This window comes from Pteronotus mesoamericanus, unplaced genomic scaffold, assembly GCF_021234165.1.
Source record: "Pteronotus mesoamericanus isolate MK-2021 breed Mesoamerican mustached bat unplaced genomic scaffold, CSHL_Meso_final contig_50, whole genome shotgun sequence".
In the NCBI taxonomy this organism is placed as follows: domain Eukaryota; kingdom Metazoa; phylum Chordata; class Mammalia; order Chiroptera; family Mormoopidae; genus Pteronotus; species Pteronotus mesoamericanus.
The window spans coordinates 37,874,720-37,896,952 of NW_026555186.1; the positions used below are offsets into that span (position 1 = coordinate 37,874,720).

General features: G+C 45.2%; 1 long non-coding RNA gene across 1 annotated transcript; it reads right to left on the reverse strand.

The window, feature by feature from the left end:
• Positions 1–1,090: 1,090 nt before the first annotated feature.
• Positions 1,091–19,408, reverse strand: LOC129074467 (uncharacterized). Its single transcript, XR_008529540.1, has 4 exons — positions 19,283–19,408; positions 7,541–7,653; positions 5,661–5,710; positions 1,091–2,201 (listed from the first exon to the last, which is right to left on the reverse strand). It is a non-coding gene; the product is annotated as an uncharacterized LOC129074467 (long non-coding RNA).
• Positions 19,409–22,233: the final 2,825 nt, after the last annotated feature.

The window sequence follows — 22,233 nt, forward strand, 5'->3', positions numbered from 1 at the left end:
TACTTCCAGTGTGTCTACTAGTATAATTAGGCCAAGTTTCTATTATGTAACAGGTAAACAATTTGATGAAGTGATGATAATGTCTGTTATATAGAGATATGTGTTTTTAAATATAACTCACCCAAAATAAAAACCAAAAGGTGGTCACAAGGCCAAAAGTATGGACTGAGAATCTGACATGAGGGGCAGGCAGCAATGGCACTTTCTTGGAACTGCTCTCTACTAGCTTTCCTTAAATATTGAAAATCTCAACCCAAGAAGGGAGCCAAACTTAATTATGGCCAGATTAAACAGCGGTTATAAAATTAACAGAAACAGACAGCATGCAGCAGCTACAGACCAGTTGGTGCTCCCATTTGGGAGGCTGCAGATGGCTGTGGGTGGGAAATGCCTCTACTTTCTTAAGCGATGGAGATGAGTATGGTGTGTACTTGATGTTTTTTTCATACCCCCCCCCAACAGGGCTGTCTGTCATAGGCTGCCCGCCCCGCTTTACCACTTGCCCCCGAGCGTGGGAATCAGAGCGTCCTGCCGTTCACATCTCCTGCATTCCGTTTAGCGGAATCAATTAGGCAAGACAGACCCTCAGATTCCCCACCCCCTTTCCATTTTTGTCAGGTCTATATACGTCCTAATTATTTCAGTTTGGGATGCCAGAGCTGTTTCCTGGATAGACCTGATCATCCTTAAACAAAAAGAGAGGAGGCGCACACGTGGGTTGTGGCGTAAATGTCACTTTCATTTCCAATGCTAGGCCCAGAGTAAGACAGAACATTTTTTTAACACTTTGACAAGAGGGGAGGCGATCTCGTCTCCATCATGTCTTTCTGCTTCAGTAGCTTCCTCAAGGAAACCTTCTTAGAACAGAGAAGCATCTGTCCTTGTGTTTTGAATAGAAGAATAAAAATCAGCCCCTGCTTTTTTTTTTTTTTTTTGCATTTTCCTTACTACCACTATGTCCTCAATAGATACGAATTATTAACCTTCCAGTATAAACTTTTCTGAAAGTCCAATTTCATATAATCTGATATACACCCCCAAAACAAGCAGTTTCCAAGTAAAATTTTAAAATTTATCAGAGGAGGGGGCCTCAGAAGAGAACAGCCTAAATCTACATAATATGAAATCATTTTAAAACTAGGTACCAGTCATATCTACAACAGCTTTCTAAGAAAGGGAAAAAAAAAACCCCTCATATTTGAACTTTGCTTTTCAGTAGGACGAGCTGCACACGCCTCTTTACTCATTAGCACTATACAATTCTCCCTTATAACAACCCCTCTCAAAATACTTGGCACCTTTATATTTTAGCATATGTATGTCACTTAATTTCCTCTAATCCAACCTTTAATCATAAAGAAAACAAAAACGAAAACAAAGTTAGATTCAATAAGTATTCCTGACCTTTCTGGTTTTTACTGTCTCTTGGTTGTAGTCTTTCATTCTCACATGCTCCCCGGCGATCTTGAAGGAGTTTTTACTTTCGGTTATCTAGCTTTATGAAGACCAATACACTCATACAGCTAGATAACCAAAGATAACAACTCGCTTCCCTCACATGCCTCTGTCTTCCTCTGGCCTGAATCCAGATCCCGATCTTTCTGGCAGTACCGAAGAGTAGTCCTCCAGGACACTTGCCGCGCTTAAGATTCCTCCTTGTATGTAAATATGACCTGGTTTCTGTTTGTGTGTGCGGCTAAAACATCCAAACGAGATCTGTTGCTTTGAAAGTTTATTCCGAACTTTTTCCCCCTTTTCAGCAAGTAATCTCCGGCAGCGTTAGCCAACAATTCATCTATTAATATCAGAAAATAAAACCAGCTATTAAGGTGCAGCAAGCGGTTATGAGTGAGCAGCAGTATCCGTCCCTTCAGAAGCCTCTATTTGCATTGTAAATTGCTTCATTCTCACGCAAGACTCCTTAGCCTCCCTCTATGGAGATGTATGAAGCCAACGGCAATTTCCAGTGCAGGTTAAAGAGGAAGGAAAAAAAAGCATCCCATTCTATAGAAGTGACAGCTGATTCAAGGATCTGCTCCTGATCCTTTTTGGTTAGGCACCATGGGCTTTTTACCAAGCGGTGGCAGCTCGATTGCAATATCTTGTGTGTGTGTGTTTTAGGGGGAAGATCCTCGATTTCACAGGGCTTCTAGGCTGGGAAAGAGAAGATGCCTTCTTGCTGGCGTGCTGCTGCCCCCGGTCTGAAAGAAGGAGAAAAGGGCCATCATTGGAAGGGCTTTCACTGCCAAAATGTGGACCAGCCCGGCAAGGTCAAAGGTTCGAGACCGCGGGAGACCAAGGTAATGATGATGTCATGAGAAATCTCAAGTACATGGTTATTGATATGCATCAGTGATCAGCCAACTGCCCCAGGCCTGCTGCCTGAGCAGCGGCAGAGGCAGCAGCAGCAGCCGCAGCATTGCAATAAGCCCTATTTTCTCAATCAACATCTCTTCCGCTACCACTACCGACTGCTCCTGGAAAAGCAACCCGCGGCCTTTTACCTCCTTGGTACTAGTGTAGATCGCTCTAATATCCAAAGACTGGAAGAAATCTCTCTCTAAGGACAGATAAAAGCATTTCAGATCTGGGGAACGTCTTTGCCTGAATTTCTCTTCTGGCAGATTGCATGGGCAGACAGATGGAAGGCACTTTACTATTGCTTAAAGCAGGGCCTTGCTTTCTGGGGCTGGGAATCGGCTCTGTATTACGCAGTGAGTCGATGTGTGATTACATTGCTCTGGTGGTGTGTTTTTAATGGCTTCACAGCTCAGGCATGTTTTGTATCTATGTACCTTGGTGATAGGGTAGCATATTTTGTTCTGTAAGTTCAAAATGAATGCTTTAAGCAAGCCGACTTCATCCTGGTTTTTTTAAAAAATAACTGTCTATAGGGTGTGTGCCTTAGATTGAAGCACAGGTAAACACTGCAGCAATAGTTTCTAATGTTGTACATACTCCACTGTAATAAATGTTGAGCCTTTGTCTATAGTTTCAAACATCAGTTTGCATACAGAAGGTCAAAATGCATTAAGCTTCCTTATAAAATTATGAAAAAAATTATTGTTTACTCATGAGAAAGACAAACATTTGAATGGTAAAAGCAGACCGCTACCACCACCTTCCCCTTCCCCACCCTCACTCTTTTTCTTTCTAGAGGGGAATATTGTTTTATTATTTAATTAGCATCATCCCTTTTCTTAGGACTTTTCAAAGTGTAAATATGATCGCTTAGAGGAGCTCTCTTCTTCATAATGAGTAATCTCTGTCTAATGTGTCTACAATATGTACAGTTCTAGCAGTCAGATGCCTCTCAAGAGAATATCTAAGGCACAGTCCACAAGTAAACTTTATGGACTGTTTGCCAAAATTATGAGTTATGTTTGGTGGTATTACTACTCTTTAAAATATATGCTACAAGCCAGTGTCATAAATCTTCATGTTCACTTCTCACATCACTAGTTTATCACAATACTTTCATTTCTATAGGATAACTATTTTCCCCAATGACTAAAACACTTTCAGAATTATACTCTTTCATTGAGTCAGTAATTTACTCATTTAAGACATGAGTGTGACTATGCTTACCAAATTACATACAGAGCACACATATGTAAATTCTATAGAAAAGACTGATAAGTAAAGAAAATCAGAATTGTTAAGAAAAGCCCCCAAAAAAGAATACAAACAACAATATTACACCAATTAAAGATTTGGTTTAGTGACATGAATGCCAACTTTTCCCTAAATCTTTTATTAATTTACTTTTTTGGTGAGCATTCTTGTCCTGATTATTGGGGGGGGGGGGAAACAACACTATGGAAATAGCTCATCTATTTTTCTTATCAAATTTTGACCCAGGAATGGCTGCATCGGGGTGTATGTGTATATATGGCAAACTACAAACTAATTCATAGAAATATATTCCTATAGAATTACTGTTTTTTCTTGAACTAAGAGGTCATAACATAAGGTACTGGATAAGAATTGAACACATCACTGAAACACATGCCATTTTTTGACATTATGTAAAACCCCAATGAGCTTTGCTGCCCTGGAAGATTGAGATTATTTTGGCCTTGCTTTCCAAGACCTAGAAGCAGAATCACTAATGAATTGGCATGTACTACATAAAGTAAGCATATGATCAGATAAATTCAATTCCTTAAGTCAAAACCCCAGGAAATGCCAGAAATTTTTAGACTATCTTTTGCTTTATATAAGTCTGAGGGGAGACTGGTGAAAATAAAGAGATGTGATATATAAATGCATGTATTTCTGTGTGTGTATCACCTCCATATTTGTGTGAATTTGCAAATTAATGCTGCTATGTTTCCACATTTAAGAATTAAATGCATTTTTAGAACCCAAGTAACTATCATGACAGCCAAGACACTGAATATTTGAGATGCTTCTACAATTAGAAACTACATAAGATACTGTCTTAAAATAGCATCTTCTAAGGCAATACCACATAGTCATATCAACTGACTCCAGGACTGGCCTCCATGCCTGTTACATGTATTGTAGATTCATTATGAAAGCCTTGAGAAGTGAAAATAGCCAACGTAATGATTATGGGCAGTCAATTAAATATTTTACCTCTCCATCATCTTTCAAAGTATGAAGAAATAAAAGATATATAGCAAGAGTTAACACTGACCCACCTTATGATTTAATATTGCCAATGTTCATATCATGGTTTCTCATACACATTTCAGGACAAGACAAAATGTATATGTGAGACAAATTGAAACAATTGTGTTCTAAAGATGCCTAGCAATGTCTATGATACGTTGTTAGGAACAACTATTAATACCTATGGGGTTTTATTACAGATTTTTTTTGCTTTTCAAAAAGCTATTTAGCTGAGCTACAGAATACCTTTCTGAAATCTGCATATTGAAGAATATACTGAATTCAAATGGCTTGCCTGCTTATTCTCTAATAAATTCCCATTAATGGCCAGTAGATTAGGACGTGATTGTCATGCTTGTTTTTTAATCTTTTTACAGGTCTCCAGATGGCTGAAACATGAATTGAAACATCCTGGTTTTCTTAGGAATAAACAATCTCTGCTTAAGTTAAAAGTGAAAAGTTATGATTTTTCACATATTTGTATCAGAATTATGCTATTCCATAAATGCAAATACATCAGGTTTGCCACTAATATTTAGAACACCTCTATGAATCCTATTCACACTACTGCAGAGTATATGAAGAATTGGCCTATCACCAAAATTATTTTTTAATATTGAGTTTGTATGATTCTCATGCATGTAAACCACAGTCCACTGATACAGTCAAGACTACCATTTTCTACATAAAAGCCATTTAATTTACAGTGATTTGTATAGTTCAGGTAGGTACTTTAACTGGTTTGCTTTCTAATAACAAGTATCTTGTTATTTATCCTGTGTCCCAAATTTCTTTTTTATAGGGAGTTACAGATTATGTTTACATTATCTTTAATATATAGTATACAAAAGCTACATATAAGAAAAAACTGCACATATGGAAACTTAGATTTTTCTGGAATTGTATCTATTGCATGAACTGAGAGATATGAAATATATTGCCGGCCTGCCACCCAGTAAATAATATTCTCTTTTGATTCTGTACATCACTTTAATTTTGTCAAATGTAAATTTTAAAATTACCTTTGGTTGGTGGGGTTGTCTATTCATTTTTTGCTTCTTTGTAGAGTCATCTGAAAAAGTCAAGAAAACATATGATCATAGTTTTAATATATATATTTATGCATGTCTAAATTTGGCTTCATTTAAAGTATTGCAAATACAATGATTCCTTTAAATGTTAAGAGATTCCAGAAAACCCCAGTGCAATGTATCCTAGGCTTCGGCACCTACAGAGTTAAATATGCTAATTTGCATTTAAATAGAGACACGCATGATAATGGGAATGCAAAATATGCAGAATCTTGGAGGGGTTTGGAAATTAATTTTTCTTCTTTTATTTTTAGCTTGGAAGGAAAAAGAACTCAAGAAATATTAGGGATTTAAACATTGTAACCTGCCATACAAAAGAGGAGGGAGAGTTCGTCCCTGAAAGAATTTTAAGACTGGAACAAAGTCATATTTCCTAAATGTTTAAGGGACTGAATTTCAAAGCCTTTCAAACAATGGGAATCCCTGGATAAATATCTAATCCATTAGAAAGATGCAAATAGTTTACTCTAAGGCCACAGCACGGTGAGATGTGCATTCATATCTATGGCTCCTGATTGGCTATTTCCTCCAGTAAATCAATGAATAATGTAAAACCTGATTGCTGTAAAGTGGTGGATTTTTTTTATTCCCTTTCCCCATCCCCCATGACTCAATATATTCAAGAAGTCTTACACTCCTGGAAATAGGTTGCTTTTCTTTTATGATTTTTTTAAATGCTTATTGTTATTTTGAAGTGGCAGGGTGGGGCTCTTGGTTTTGCAAAATGAAAGTACTGCACTGGTTCAATGATCCTGACTATGGGAGCTTGTTTCCTGAGACAGCGCCCTAATTACTGGTGCCAAGGTGGAGAAAGAGGGTGGTGGGCAAAGGTGGGCATCAGGAGAGGGAGGACACTGGATCCAACCCTACTGTTCTGGGCCCAAGACAGCCACTGCTTCAAGAGAGCCCCCGGCCGTGGCCGTGACTTGACAGGGCCTCCGGTCTAACTTCTGATCAATTCCATTGCTGCCCTGACCCCTCAAGACAGTCCTCCATTCAAGTGCCGCAGGTACCTTTGCAAGAGAAAAACACCACAGACTCTACTGCAAATACATTGCCTGGGTTCCCACTGCCCCGGGTTTCCTCAGACAATTCCAGGCCACGGAAGGACGATTCTTGCCTCCCTCAGCAGAGTCTGGGCTTCGAGCAAATCGCAGAGACTGGGCTCCGCTAGGATATCAGAAGCTCCAAGTCCCAATAACCGACTGCCGATGGTGCTGCATCTTGATGAATCTGAACTTGGGATAACCCTGTAAAGCGTCCTCTCGACTTGCAGATTCCAAAAAGCAAAGAGAAGAAGGAAGTGGAAATCCACCAGGTCTACTTAGCTACTGTGTCTAAGTTTCCACCAAAATCCTATCAGACTCTCTTCTTTGCCAGGTAATTGCAACTTTGAAGGGGTTAAAAGAATTATTCAAAATGCGAATCTTGATCCAGGAACGCGAAATTCAGCCGTATGTGGCTCTAGGTTTAAGAGGGAAAATTCCCACCACCAGCAACATAAAATTACATACAAGATTTTCCTTCCCAGCAAGAAATTTGTCTGGCTTCTCTTTGCAATAGGGGGTCAGGCCGCTGGATAATTAACAGTCCTGGCTTAGACAATTCATGATATCAACAGGTTTAGAATCCAAGACATACAACCATTAGCTGAAGCAAACCCGGGACTGGCCCTCGGAGCGACCTGCAAGCGCATCGCTGCGGGCACCGGCTCGCGGCGAGGTGAGGAGCGCGGGAGCGGGGCTGCGGCGGGCGGTGAGGGCCCGGCGCCGCCGGCCGAGTTGCCGCCTGCGGCCCGCCACTATACTCACTTGTGCTCTCCTCCTGCGCTAGGCAGTGTCGCCCCCAAATCCAGAAGCGCGGGCCAGAAGACAAGATCCAGTCACAGGGCGGCCGCAGTACACAACCAGGCTCCTTTCGTCGTCTCAAAAAAAAAAAAAAAAAAAAAAAAAGGAAAAAAGAAAGAAAGAAAGAAAAAAAAAGGAAAAAAAAATCAGACCATCCCTCTCCTTAGCACATTTAAAACTGCCGCTCAATTCCACATGGTGATTCTTGCTTGATTGGGTCTAAAATAGTTTGAACGGACCTTCCCTTCTGGGGAAAGAGGGAAGGGCGCAAAAGACGAAGGAAGAAAAAAAGCCAACTTTTCCCCCCCACGCCAGGCACTTGCTCCTTGAGCCTCGGAGTGGAGAGTGAAGTGGTGTGTGCGAGGCTCGGCAAGTTTTTGGGGGGGCTGTCCAAGGTCTAGTCCAGCCCCCTCTGCCGAGGAGGACGTGCTCTGAAACTCAACCAATTTCCCCACTGCTTTTGTTACTGATGAACTGAAGCCCTATTGTTCATCCATTGCCACGGTCTTTTTCAGTCCCCACACTACGTTCTGCGTTGCCAGAGATAATGAATTTGCACCCAAACCTCTCATAGTCCCCTACTGACAGACGGAACAAATTAGAAATGTCTCGTCTGAAGGAGGGCAATGGCTACATTTTCCTATTGTAGGATGCACAGCATACATTTCTTTGAAAACTTCTTTTGCCTTTTCTACCTTTTATTTTCTTCTCCCTCTTTTTCTTTTTCTCCAGTCCTTTCCCCTTTATTTCTTTAGACTCTCTCTCTCTCTTAAGAATAGCCCTGTCTTATTTTTCCAATGCACCATTTTATGTAACTTGTGAATCTTTTCTACCTTCCTTCCTTCTTTCCTCTTTCTCTTTAAAAGACTCCTTTTGCTATTTTATTTACAAACTTGGAGAATGACCTTTTGACTTGCAGACTTTTTTTTTTTAAGAAAGGTCTTTTGGTTCGAGCCCCCTCTTCCTCACTCCTCCCCTTCTTTTTGTTGTGATCATTAAGTGTGTTTGGCTAATTACAAGAAATACATTATAAGGATTTTTATTCTTTAAACTCCAGAGCTATTCAAAAGGTACCAGGGACGCGCCATAGGGATTATCTGTTTGAGTGGGGAGAAAAAGCGTGTGTGTGTGTGTGTGTGTGTGTGTGTGTGTGTGTGTGTGTGTGTTTTCCAGGAGGGAAAGAGGCAGAGAAATGTGAAGGGTTTGAGTGGGTGTGTGCAGTGAGAGAAGGGTGGGGGCTTTGTGGGGAAGGTGGGTTTCCTGAAACACGATCGGGAAGGCTGTCAGGGTTGTAGGCGCAAGAGGGAGGGTGCAAGAATCCGTCTTGCTGAGGGCTGCTCGCACCCCTAGGCCTGTTTGCGCGCCCTGGCCAGTCGCAGCCTGGGCACCCGGGTCTGCGCGCGCGGGCGCTTGTTTCGAGCCTGCGCGCGTGCGACCGGAGGCGGGGGCGGGGGGGTGTTGTAAAAATTCTGACGAGTGGCCCGTATGTAAATGATGCCTGCGGGGAGCAGGGAGGAGGTAATAAGAGCCGGGAGCTTGCAGCCCCGCTGGAGGCCCCCGGCTTTCCCGCCAAGTGCAGCCGGAGGACAGACAGCCAGGCGTGTCCTTGGCGGGAGGGCCCCCGCCCGCCGCGCGCGCCCGCCCCCCGTGCACACGCACACATTCCCCTCGCAGGCGTGGGGCCCAGTGGCCACGAGCATGTCAGGAAAACAAAGCTACGGCTGCGAGGTGGAACGAAAAAACAGCAGCCTTGGCGGCCAAGGGCAGGACTGAGAAGCGAAGACCGCGGCTTCTGAAGCCCTTTTCTTGCCAGCCTTTGGCTCTGCCCTCCACCCCCGACTCTGCACGGCCCCGGCCCAGAAGAGGCCGAGGACCATTTCTTAGCTGCCTGGCAGAGGATGGTGAGCAGAGGCGGAAGCAGATGTGCACAGGGAGTTGCCAGCAGCCCCTTGCCCAGTGCGTGGACACGCACAAGCTGGCCCGCGAGGCTTGAGGAGTGGCGGGCATCTGAAGGCCTCCCTGCCGGGTAAGGAAGAGACGCTACCTCTTTACCGAGGCTGCTGAGCTCCAGGTGAAAGACACACCAGGCTAAATCCGGCCAGGCAGCGCCGGAGGCTGCGGCAGCGCAATGGTTCGCACCTCAAGAACCACCTCCCTCCCTCACCCCCCTACCCCTGACAATGTAATCGGTAGGGCCTGGCTGTTTAAGAGAGAACCTCCTCCGACCACCGCTGCCATCACCACAACCACCACCTCCTTCAAATGGGTGAAATTCGAACTCCTGCCCCGGAGCTCTGTCTGGCCTGCATGTCCCTGCAGATAAGTCCCAGACCGTGGCCGTGGAAAGACACAGATCTCTCTCACCCGGCTCACAGCCCCTGCCTCGGTGCTCATCAGCCCAAGCACCTCCCAGCACACACACACATAGAAACGAGACACTCCCATCACATTAAAAAGCATGCTAATGGCATGTCTGTTAATGAAGCCAACGTGCATAATGATTGCACAGGTAAACAGGTACCCAAACGAGAAGCCCCCACCAGTCGACTGGGCGATTTACCTCTCCCTACTGGAAACACGTGTAGTTTATCGTGTTTTAGGATATCGTGATATTCTGTTGTCTGAGGTCTCCCCCTCCTCTTCTTGTGGAGAGAAGTCACAAAAAAAAAAAAAAAAAGAAAAAAGAAAAAAAAAGAAATCATGTTCCATTGTCTGTCTTCTTTCTGATAAGCTACCCGAGCATTGGTCTAAAACATTTGGGAACTCGCTTTGGTTTATCTGTTGTCTTTGGTTTGTTGGTTTTTTTGGGTGTGTTGTTTTTCTGAGGGAAGCAAAAGAACGTGTATTTGATGGGGCTGGAGGTTCAGGACAAGAGCCTGCGTGTGCGGCCGGAAGGCTGGCGAGGCTGGAAGCCAGGCAGTGGAGAAAGAAGACAGCGGCTTGTCCTCCCCTGGGGTTGGCACGGACCCCCTTGGCCCCCTCGGGCCTGGGCTCGGCTACCGCCGCTGCCCCTGCCCGCGCTAGCGAGCTCCATCGGCTGCCGCTCCGTGTTTTCCCCCATCCCGGCTTCACGTTCAAGGTTTAGCTGCGAGGTCACGTCCATTGACGTCAGCTCCCCGTCTCCCACTACGTCCGGCTACATTTACATACATCAAGGAAATTAGGGCATTAAAAAAATATGCAAATCCTGCGCGAAGAGGAGCCGGTGAATTCCTGGCGCGATCGCCTTTTATTGAAGCTTTTAATTAAAGGGGCCAGTTGGCGAGCCCATGAAACAACCGCCAAAACCCCCAAAAGAGAAAAATAAACGCTGTAGTCTTCGGGAACGGTTGTTTCGGTTCCTGTTCTGTGGGCGGCTGAGGACCGCCGGCTGCCCGGCTCCGAGAAGAACAGGTTAGAGGAGGCAGCTCCAGCCCATGCATAATCAGGGCTCCGCGGCGCCTCCATTCTTTCTCCTCCTCCTCCTCCTCTCCTCCTCCTCCACCTCTCCTCCTCCACCTCCTCCTCCTGCTCCCGCTCCTGTTGGTTCCAGCGTGTATTATTTTTAATACTGATGCATATGTAAAGGTATATTTGCATTTTTTAATTCGCGAAAAGTTCAGATTGTATCGTTTTATTGATTATACCCCTCCCCCCCTTTTTTTGCTATCTTATTATGTCTATCTGTTTCTCTTGTCCCTTTCTGTCTGTATTTTTTAGCGAGTGTCTGCTACTGTCTCTTGCTAGATAATATGCACAGTTGCCTCCCTGATTCTGTTCATTTAAGGCTCCAAATATGCACATCTGTCATGTATGTAATGCCAGCTGCATAACCTCCTGGTTTGGTCATAAAAGAAAAGACACGTTTCTTTTTTCTTTCCTGACATACACCCTAGATGGGCTGTAACCCCCATTGCTCAAGGCTCAAAGTTTGATTGTCTAATTAACTTCATATTAACAAAAACACAGTTCTGGCCAGTGCATTTGAAATAATGTATGTATAAGGGAAAGTGACTCCAAAGATATCTAAAGAATTTTTGTGCTGGTTAACTGAAAGGTGCGGCATTCACTGTACTATTGCTTTCTAGCATTTCTTATTGTAAAAAAACAATCTATTTTAAAATGTGTAGACACAGCAATGGACAGCCTTCTGCAAGGAAGACATTTTCAACCATGTTGTGTGTTTTACCTTATCTGCTGCATTCAAAATTTACTGAGTTTCATTTTTATCTTAGTATGGCTGGGGGGGGGGGGGAAGGCACAGTACCTTGATTAAAAAGTGTCTTTAATTCCTGACTTTGAAATGAAATAAATAAATAAACAAACAAACAAAACAGTTGGCTATACTAAGCCATTTGATTTGCCCTAAAATATACAGGCCTTGAGTTAGTTGTCAAGCAGTGGTAATCTTGTTTATAGAGTAGGATCTCCTTCCTGGCAATATATCTATATTCAGCACAATGGCTTTTGAACAATATTTATGTATGAAGTCCACTTTAAATATTCCCTCCAAGCTATTATTTTTAAAAAGATGAATCTATAAGTGCATAGCCACAAAGAACGACAAATAGGCACACATGCAGCTTATTCAATTAAACAAGTCCAAGTACATGCACAGGTGATTAGTTTTCTTATGAATGACTTACCTGCACAGATACCCCAGACAAGACTCAGCCCTCCCCAAGAGCTTTCGTGTATAAATATTCACATATATTTTCCCCATTTTAAATCTACAGCTACATACCACCTTTCATACTGGACTATCCAGCATCCATTATTAGCACCCTTAATTCTTACGGCATTTTCAGCCTTACCTCTGGCTGTAGTTTTCCCAAGCCTACACCAAAGTGTTCATATGATATGTCACCCAATAAAAAGTGGTCAGATGGCTGCACGTAAAACGTTAAAAAATGGAAACACTCATCCCTTATGTTTGCCCTTACCTTGCCATATATAGCAAGATTACCTTTTCTAAAGTACATTTTCATCACATTTTATGAATAGTTGCAGAATTCCACAACTGGTTGAAGAATTGCCGGTTTCTGGGGGGCACCTGCCTGAGTGAAACAATTCGGCAGGTTAAATGTCTTTTCGAGTTTGGCTGCAATTTAGTCGTGCCTGTCGGTTTGTTCCTGCATGGATTCTGGCACACACCTGCCTGCCTTTATGCAGGGATCAGGACAAACACACCGCCACGTTGCAGGGCATAGAGTGGCGGTGCATAAATTTAGATGGGACTTGCGAGGAATGTGTGCATGTATGGATGTCTGTGCATACATGTGTGTACAGACACATGCGTGCGTGTATGCGCGCGCTATGTGACGAGGGGCATAGAGAGGTACACCTCATATCTGATCTCTCTGTAATCTCTTTTTCTGTTTCTAATCTCCCTTATTGGTGCAAGGTAGTAACCTGAAGCATCTGAACCGTCACCGTCCCTGCCGTGTGCGCGTGTGGCTTACCCCGGGGGCCGGTGGCTCTGTGGATCGCTGGTTCAGGGGATGTTGTGCTGGAGGGTGGATAGAGCCGCTGCCGCCGCCGCCGCGGGTCCGGGTGCTCTGTCCCAGCCCGGCAGCCGAGCGCGCGGTGCTGGAGCCCCCTCCCACCCCGCCCTCACCCCCATCCTCCCCTCCCCGCCCCTCGGCACCTCCCCCCCCCTCCCCGCCCCGCATTACCACATGGAGGCTGAGTCCCTGCGAATCACAGCAGCAGCGGGCGGCATTTGAATAAGCCCCGGACAGACCCCAACTCCTCCGCAAGCAACATGCCCTGCACCAAGGGCCACCACTCAGGCCGGTAACCTGGCAGCGGCAGACACCTCACCCAAGTGCCCTGGGCACTCGTGAGAGAGGGTGCTGGGCCTCCCACTTGCTACTTTTATATTAACTTGAGTGATAGGATCAGACAATAAATGGGGGGGGGGATACGAATATAGTGAGGGGCTGAAGCGGCGGGGGGGGGGCGGGAAGGGAGAGAGAGAGAGAGGGAGAGAGAGGGAGATGGGAAGGGGAGACGGGGGGAGGAAAGAGGAGAGGCGCGGGTACGAGGGGGAGGAAAGAAAGACAGAGGCTGAGGAAACGGGAAGAAAGCGGGAGAGAGGAGCCCAAAGGGTTGAGTGAAAGAGAGTAAAATGGGGAGGAAGTGGGGAAACGATAGGAGGAGGAGAGATACCCAAATATATGAATTTAGATTTTCCAAGCTAAAAATATCACCTCACTGAACTTCACAACCTCCAATTAGACACGTGTTTCTCCCCCCACCCACGTCACAGAATGATTAATTTGCCGTCTCAATTAGAAATAATTACTTAGAATTGTATTGCAGATATAGGATTTAACGGAAAGGAGCCAATTTCGTGAAACATAGCAAAAGGCATGGCATTTAAAGATGACGTTGGCCACCTCACGTTAAAAACGTAAGGTTCGCCTCGAAGACCATGGCACTCGCCCAGCATTGCCCTCCGAGGTAGCGAGACCCAGGCCCAGAGTCGGAGGAAAGTGCTCCGAAGTATTTTGGACTTTAAGTAAGAATTTTTCTTTCTTTCTCTTTGATGATTGTTACATTTTTTACGTTTTTCTTCACGATTTGGTTACGTTAACCAAAAATGCAGATAAAGTATGGGTCTTACGAAGAACTTACAGCCAAATGTCCCCCCATTTTAACTGAAGATGTGGTTTTAAATGTTAGTTTAAATATATTGCCCCTTGCGTTTTGCATACCTAACTCTTCCAGAAGAAGAATTTAACGTTTGCAGGGCGATCGCCCTCCCTATTTTCAAACCGCAGTAGTGATTTCCTTGTACAAAACAATCGAAATCAAAATAAAATCTCCAGTCACCTATGGGATGTACCCATTGTAAATGTCCCTCTCGGTATTCAAAAGCCGAACCCCCTCCTTTTGAGACACAAACAAAAAGAACGCCTCTGATTAATAATCTCTTAGGCGGCGCACTGAGGCCGAAGGCAGGGAGCCGCAGGATGCCAGAGAAGGGCGTAGAATTCTCAATACCTAGAGTTCAATCCAGATTCCCAAGACGTGCTAACCGCTAGGTTTCCGAAGAGGAATAATACTTGGCAAGCAATGCTTTGGGGGAAGACAACCACGTCCAAATACTGACTCCTTCCTGGGCTGGGGGAGGGGGCTGTCGTCGTTACCCGACATGTCCGCGTGCAGACGACTGTAAAGGATGGTACGTAGCTCACGCTTGTGGCCAGGCCCAGGTTTCTTTCTTTCCTTCTTTCTCTCTCTCCTCCCTTCCTCCCTCCTGTCCTCCCTCCGCCCCTCCCCCCGCCTAGGCAAGAAATGGAAACCAATCCACTCTTCCTGTGGCTAGCTCCCACGAAGCTGGGGTTTCAACCTCTTATTTATATTTAAAGAGGGTTGTGAAGTCCGGGTGAACTATCCCGGCTCTGGGTTTTCCTAGGATGCTCCCAGTGCTGGGTCGCTGACCACAGCACGTGAAGAGAAGAGAAAGGAGAGAGTTGGTGGCTTCGAACTGCTTCCGTCGGGGCCCCGTGTTTTGCCCCAGTAGGCACCTCTCTTTTTATCCCTCCTCGAGGGCGCTCCTTTAGGCCGGCCAGTGTTGCTGCGGCCCTGGCCAGATCAGCCAGGGGAAGGCCGCGGGAGGCCCCGGTGCTCTCTCGGGAGGCCTAGAGGGTCTGTGAACCCGCCCGGCGCGGGAGGCTGCGCGGCGCTGGGGGCCAGCGCGGGGCTCCTGGCTCCTGCCAGCAGGGGAACAGCGACACCTACTGGCCGTGCGGTCACGGCGTCGGGGCCGTCGGGGCGGCCCTGGGCTGACAAGTGCGGGGATGCGTGGACTTGGGAGGCAGCAGGAATCTGCTCCCAAGGCTCGGTCCGCCCCTCTGGGCCTCGCCCTCCCTGGGAAGGGCGAAACTTACGCTTCTACGGACCCCCTAGAGGGACTGTAGGATGGGACTGCACACTAGCGCGGACACACGCGCCCTCCAGCCCGAGGTTTTTCCTTCTGGGGAACCAAAGGGACCCGGAGACGCAGTTGGCCGCCTCCTCTCGGTCCGCTGAGAAACCCAGGAGGAAGTTGAAGCCCTGACCTCTTCGGGTTCATGACCCAGGCCTCTTCTTCTCCACCCCCATTTCAGTGCTGACTAAAGATGATATGTTTACAAATTAGGCAACGAGAAGGGTTCATTAAGAAGGGGAAATGTGCGACTGAAAGACACAGACTTACGTGCAGTGGCTGGCTCCAGGCACGCGGACCCGCCGAGCCTCCGGCTCGCGAGAATCCGGCACCTTGAGCGCGCCCTCACCGCCGCCGGAGATCGAGATTTGGTAGCTTTTCTTTCAGAATTATGATCTCAATTACACCGGAAGTAGAGGCAAATCTGGGGTGGTGCTGATGTTTTCGAGACCTAAGGATATGGATGGATGGATGGATGGATGGATGGATGGATGGATGGATGGAGATGTGTGTGTGTGTGTGTGTGTGTGTGTGTGTGTGTGTGTGTGTGTGTGTGTATATATATATATATACTCTCCCGCTAAATGTACTAGTAAATGCGTAGGTTGGGAGAGGTGGGAGAAAGTGCCAGTGGATGGCAAGGCCTGAGGAAAACCCAGCAAGGATAAGGGTGGAAGGAATCAATCCTTGAATTACAATTTTTCTTTCTCTACCAATCTTATCTGTTCATATGAAATAACCATTTCATATGAAAAGGAGGGGTAGGAGGTGCCACCCATGGATGGAGGAAGGAGGGACCTCAGCTTCCCCTTGCCTTTTGGATGCCTCCACTCCCAGTGTTAGGTTCTGAGGCTCACCTGGGCCCAGGAAACCTGATTGAATGTGATTTGGGTGTTAAGTTGCTTGAACAGTAAATCATTGTTTCCTAAAAAGATTGGAGTATTTGAACTTACTTGAATCCTTGGGATTTTCCCATTTAAAATATTACTCATTGAAAATCCCAGAATTAAAAAACACAAACTTTTCACTGAAAGTTCCCGTTCACCTTAGAAATTATTTTCTTTAGCTTTATAGATAATGGTTGGAACAAGGGTTTAAAGTGGAAAAGGAGGGGTCTGGTAAGAGCTAAATTTTAGTCTGCATTCTCTAAAATTGCAAAAGTTTTGCTCATTTTGTTTTGTTTGAGTAAAAAAAGACTCTTTTAGTGCCCCTAATATCTAAATCAAGTCTCTGTCTCTCTTGTTAATTAAAACAAATTCCTAAAATGCTCAAAGAGTCTGTTCCTCAAATCAATTTTGCAAGCGTTTATTTTCCTGCATGTGTGTACAAATGTGTTCTGGTGATATGTGAATTCACACCCCAGAGCAGGCCCTTAGCAGTATGTATGTACGACGAATAAACCTGTATTACTAATAATGAATAAAATAGAGCTATATCCTAATGGCATATCTCTCAATTTATCCTGCATCCTACTGCATATCAAAGTCAACTTTCTCCTTGTAAAATAGAAGTCTTAACAGGAAAATAATTACAGAAAAATTAAATTTCACTAGGCACACAGCAAGCACCCATCAAACAAACCCAGTTCTGAGGTGTCTTTGGGTATTGAAAGCACCTTGAAAAAATGCAGGATTGAATTTTTTTTCTTACTTTGGAAGCATTTGGTTTCTAGAATGTATCTTTATTTGTGGCTTGAAAATCTTAGCTAGAATGAGCTCTTATTGTTGCTTGATATTCTTTGATTTTACTGACTCTAAAATTATTGATTAGCCTTAAAGGAAATAGAAAAATAGAATTTAAGTGTCAAATGATGGGATTCTCTGTATTCTTAATCACCTCCCAAGCATAAGCATATTAAACCCTAATTACAGGAATGTTTCTTGATTTAGAACAGAAAATTAAGCCAGTGAAATTGATTCTTAGTCCACGAGAAATATCCGTGATTGCTGTGATGATGTGTTTGTGAAATAAGGGTGGAGACAAGGCTTCTCATTATATTTAGGTCTTCCTTAATATATTTCTCTTTTAATACCTGTTGTTTAGCAAGAAAATTAAGGAATGAAGACAGGCTAAATAAACTGTCATTAGATTGTCTGTGTTCCTTTGTCACACCTGCCCTCTCAGTGGGCATGCCTGGAAGGGTGTGTGTGTGGGGGGGGTGTGTATATACTTCCTTTTTTCGTAGTTGAGCATGAAGGAAGGGTTGCAAGGATGAGAATATTGATCAGAAAGGCACACCTTTACATGTTAAAATAAGCTGGGTACATTTGAAACCTTGCTAAATCCCACCTAGGTGTTTATCTGGGCAGGGTGTACTTGTGTGTGACAGCTGGCTGGCTGATTGCATACATCGCTTGGGGAGAGGGGAAAGGCTCCTGAGTCTGGAGTCAAGAGTGGCCTCGCTTTCAGCTGTGGTGAAATCCGCAGGGGCTCAATGAGGTTTGGCTTCAGGGAGTATAGCTCTAAGGGCACCTGTGTGCATCTGGTTGGAGACGTGTGTCTGTATGTATGTAGGAGTAGGCACTTCATAAAAAATTCATTAAAAAATAGTCCTAAAATTTTGCTATGTCATCAATTGGGGTCAGGCACCAAGGTCACTAACATGTCCTAGGTTCACTCATGGATCGCAGCAATATTACTGCTTTTGATGGTAAAAATATGGCTTCTTTCATGTCTTTGGTTCTTTATGGTACTTCCTAATAGTGGGGCGAGGCTCTAGCCTCCTCCTCCTCCCTTCTTGATCCCCGCAAACAAAACCATACTACCACTTGAGCCATCTGCAGCAGGTGTAATGGATGGCAGGGGGCCGACCTAACCACACTTCAGTCTCTTCTAGGTCGTCACCGCTCTGCACCAAACAAATGAGTCCTGTTTCGCCACTAGGGTGCCGAGGTGGATGGTGGATGCTGGCCCCCGCCCCTGGCATCGTTCAGCGCTTAGAAACCTGAGCCAGCTGACAACACACGAAACACACAGGCACAGAAAAAAACGCCGAGCCAACTGCGCGCTCCCACTGCCTACTTCCTCTGTTCCCCGTACACATGGAGGACACATGTAAAACCTTTACACATTTAAAAGCCCTCGCAACTCTCTGAACTCTTGGTTACTTATGACGGCCTTCCCCACTGCACATAGTCCCTGGTGTGTGTGTGTGTGTGTGTGTGTGTGTGTGTGTGTGTGTGTGTCTGCGCGCGCGCGCGCGAGAATGTGCGTGTGTGTTTAAAACGCTTATTGGTAGGTCATCAGCAGCTGATCAGACATAGTAATCCAATAATCTTTTTGAATAGATACACATTTTCGTTAAAGGTAATTTTTTTTAAAGGAAAACTCAATTTCCTGCGTAAGTCTCGGATTCCCAGTTTAGGTTCTAGGGAACCGCAGAGCTGCACAGCCCCAGCCTAACTTTCCTTTTCCAAGGTCTGAGCCGTGCGCAAATTGTCACTTCATGATAAAGCAGGGGCTCATTTGCACGCGTTCGTGTTATAGAGGGGAGCTGTGGGAACGCGCAGCATAGGGAGGGGAATCGGGTAGCTGGGAGCCCCCCGTAGTCGATTGGAATCCTTGCAGGGCGCACAGGGTGCCCCACGGCAAGAGCACAGGGTCCAACCTCCTAGGCGCAAAGCATCCTCTGGGTCCAGGCTCTCCGTCTGGAGCCTGCCGACCACGCTCCACCCCCGTGTACATCATTATTTTAGTAGCCCCAGGTAATGGTGCTCACCTCTTGGGCATTGGGTCTGGGCGGAGGCTGGACCCTGCCAGGAATCGAACTCCGCTGCCCCCAGAGTACTTACCTCGAACGAGGCCCTTTCAAATGGTGGCCCAGAAGCGTCAAGTTTTCTCTCCCAGCCGTTGTGCCTGATTTCAGCCCTTGTGCCAGATTTCCCTCCTGTCTGCCGCTTCTCTCGGCAGGCTCTCGCCTCTCTCTCTTTCTCTCTCTCTCTCTCTCTCTCTCTCTCTCTCTCTCTCTCTCTGTCACATAGGAGGATTACTTGTGACTTTTAGAGGCAAAAGCTTGCTTATTCAGAGAAGAGAGGGAGGGGAGAGGAAGAGGGAAGGGAGGAGGGAGGGAGGAGGGAAAGAGGGAGGGAGAAGTAGAAGGGGGATGGAGGATGAAGAGGAGGTGGAGAATCTGAGGTGGTGAAGGCGTAGGTAGAGGAGGAGGAGGAGGAGGAGGAGGGTTGGGAGGAGTAGGGTGAAGTAACCAAAGATGGGCTGGGTTGGGTCGACGAGGGATAAATTGCTCCCCACCCAGCTGCTGTGCGACGCCCCCAGAGTCCCGGGGGAGCCTGTGCGTCAGATCGCGGCTGGCCAAGGCGGGGCAGTACAAAAGCGCCGCGGGACCCCCTTCAAGAGCTTCTACCTCGGCAGACTGAGAGCCCGAGGCCGCTGCACGCTGGAGCTCAGCTCTCCGCTCGCACAGGGGTGGCTGTCTAGGGGCTCGAAGCTCTACGGAACTTTGATTTCCTTCCTGAGCGCCAGGCTACCCTCGCCTGCGTCTCAGACAGGAGATGGAAGCCCGCACATTCCCCGCGCGTCCTCATCCCGGCCGCCGGCGCCCACCTTAGCCATAGTCCTGGAGCGGGTGCTGCTCACTGGGGCGTCTTCGCACCACCCAGGCTCAGCCACAACCCCGTCTCTCTGTTCACTTTTGGGGCACACCTTCATCTTGGGTTTGTTTGTTTGTTTGTTTGTTTTTATACAGAAGTGTGTTGGGGGGGGGCGCACTCTCCAGGCTAGAAAAAGAGTGAAATACCGAAAAAGTAGCTTCAATATCCTGCTGCTTGGAGTCCTGGACAAAGTCCGAGCATATCCAATATTTGAGATATAGTTCGTAGCAAGGACCAAGGCGAGAGCTCACCGGATCACTTCAATTGAGTTTCTATACAGCAAGGATTGTTGATTATTATTAAATACGAAAAAAAGGCTAAAAAACGAAAAGTAGTTGCAGAAAAGGACGTGGGGCATTATAGCAATGGTCAGGAACCAAAAGTGGTTGAAATAGTTTTCTGGGACAAGATCATCCACAATGGGTAAAGATGGAAGTCCCAGATTGGTACAAAACCGATTCATTACAGCGACGGGATTTAAAAAATAGGAGCATGCTTTTCGACATTGACGACCCATTCGTTCTCTGTTAAACGTATTAAGGCAGCCCCATGGAATGATTACATGGCAGCTTTTAATGTACAAACACAGGGATACTACAGAGGTTAGGCACAAGCATTTATAAAATCCTGTGTACACACACACACTTTTAAAGAGAAAAAGTTTGAATACCAACACCCTAAACTCATAAATACCTATATTTTCTCAAGCAACTATCCTTAAATATGGTAATTTTTCTTTGTATTTTTTTGCTGACCTATAGATGAGACTGCACAATGTCTCATCTGTACAATGAAAAACTGTACAATGAGATACAATAGACTACCTAAGGTTCAACAATTCTGCTGACATTTAAGGTGTGGCATCTCATAAAATGCCAGATGGGGTGGAGAAACCTTGCGGGGCAGGGAGAAGGTTTTTATTAACAAGCATAACTTCCAAAACAATTTAATTTAAATAATAGCAATGAGGTCATGATAACTGTCCCCCTTTTCCCACACTAGGTGGTTTAGTCAATAATGTATTTGTGTATTTAGTTAAGGTATTATTGCTATAGAATTTTAGACCTATTCTGTGGCACATAAAAAGTCTCTGAACATTAAATTAGAACATTTTGTATGTTTTAGAACCTGCCAAATCTTGTTCCATAATAAGGATGATAAAATAGTGCTACTTTGTTCCCACCACAGTTTTGAAGAAAACTGGAACAAATGAGGTTGTTCTTTACAACTTATGTTAGTTTTAGGCAAATAAAAATATTTCACTTCAGGAAAATGAGCTGGTGAACAATATCTTAAATGAGGATCATGTTTTACTAATCTTTGGTGGAGTTTTAAAAATTCTTTTGGAGCCCCCTGAGAGAAGAGGAAGTGCGAAGCAGGCAGAACCCGGCTCAGCCTGCCCTGCGGGTCACTGTGCCAGGAGCGCACACCCTGTGCACATCCGCACCCCAGTGCTCCTGCATCCGAGCCGTTTGGGGATGGATTTCTGAGGATGAGGGGGTTATCCCCACATCCCATGGATCAGCCACATGTTTAGAAATAGGTATTTTTATAAGGGCAATGTTCAGGCTTTAATACAATGGTATGATGGAGATAGAACTCATCCCCTTATTATTTAACAATTGCTCAGGAGTTAATTTCTTTGCTTATTGGATATCATTTTAGAGAATTTGCCTCTTTGAAATTATTAGCCAGTGTTTGCATCTAACAAAGCCTTAGAATTGGGTTCTCCGGAGGAGGGGGAGGCGGCTCAATGAGGTTCAGCTTTGAGGCACAGTACAATCAATGTAAAAGAAAGGTAGAGGAGGGTTAAAGAAACTTTGGGTTATATTTAAATAATGCTTGGTAGTTTGCAAACCTTATCTTCTTTATATTTTAAACAGCCAAGTTTATAAGTTAAATTCCTTCTTTTTTTTTTTTAGTCATCTAAAATCTCAGAGAGATTTTCTTCCTTGCTAGCAAAATGCCTCCAAAGGCTTCAATTAGACACAAGTAGCCACTTATGCCTCAAAGATGTATGGCCTGCTCTTTTTTCAGGGACCCTTTATCGGGGCTCAGGAAAAGCCCCAAACCTAAACTAGTTCAGTGGTTACCACACTGAAGTGTTTGCTTTAAGTTTATTAGTCTTTTAAGTA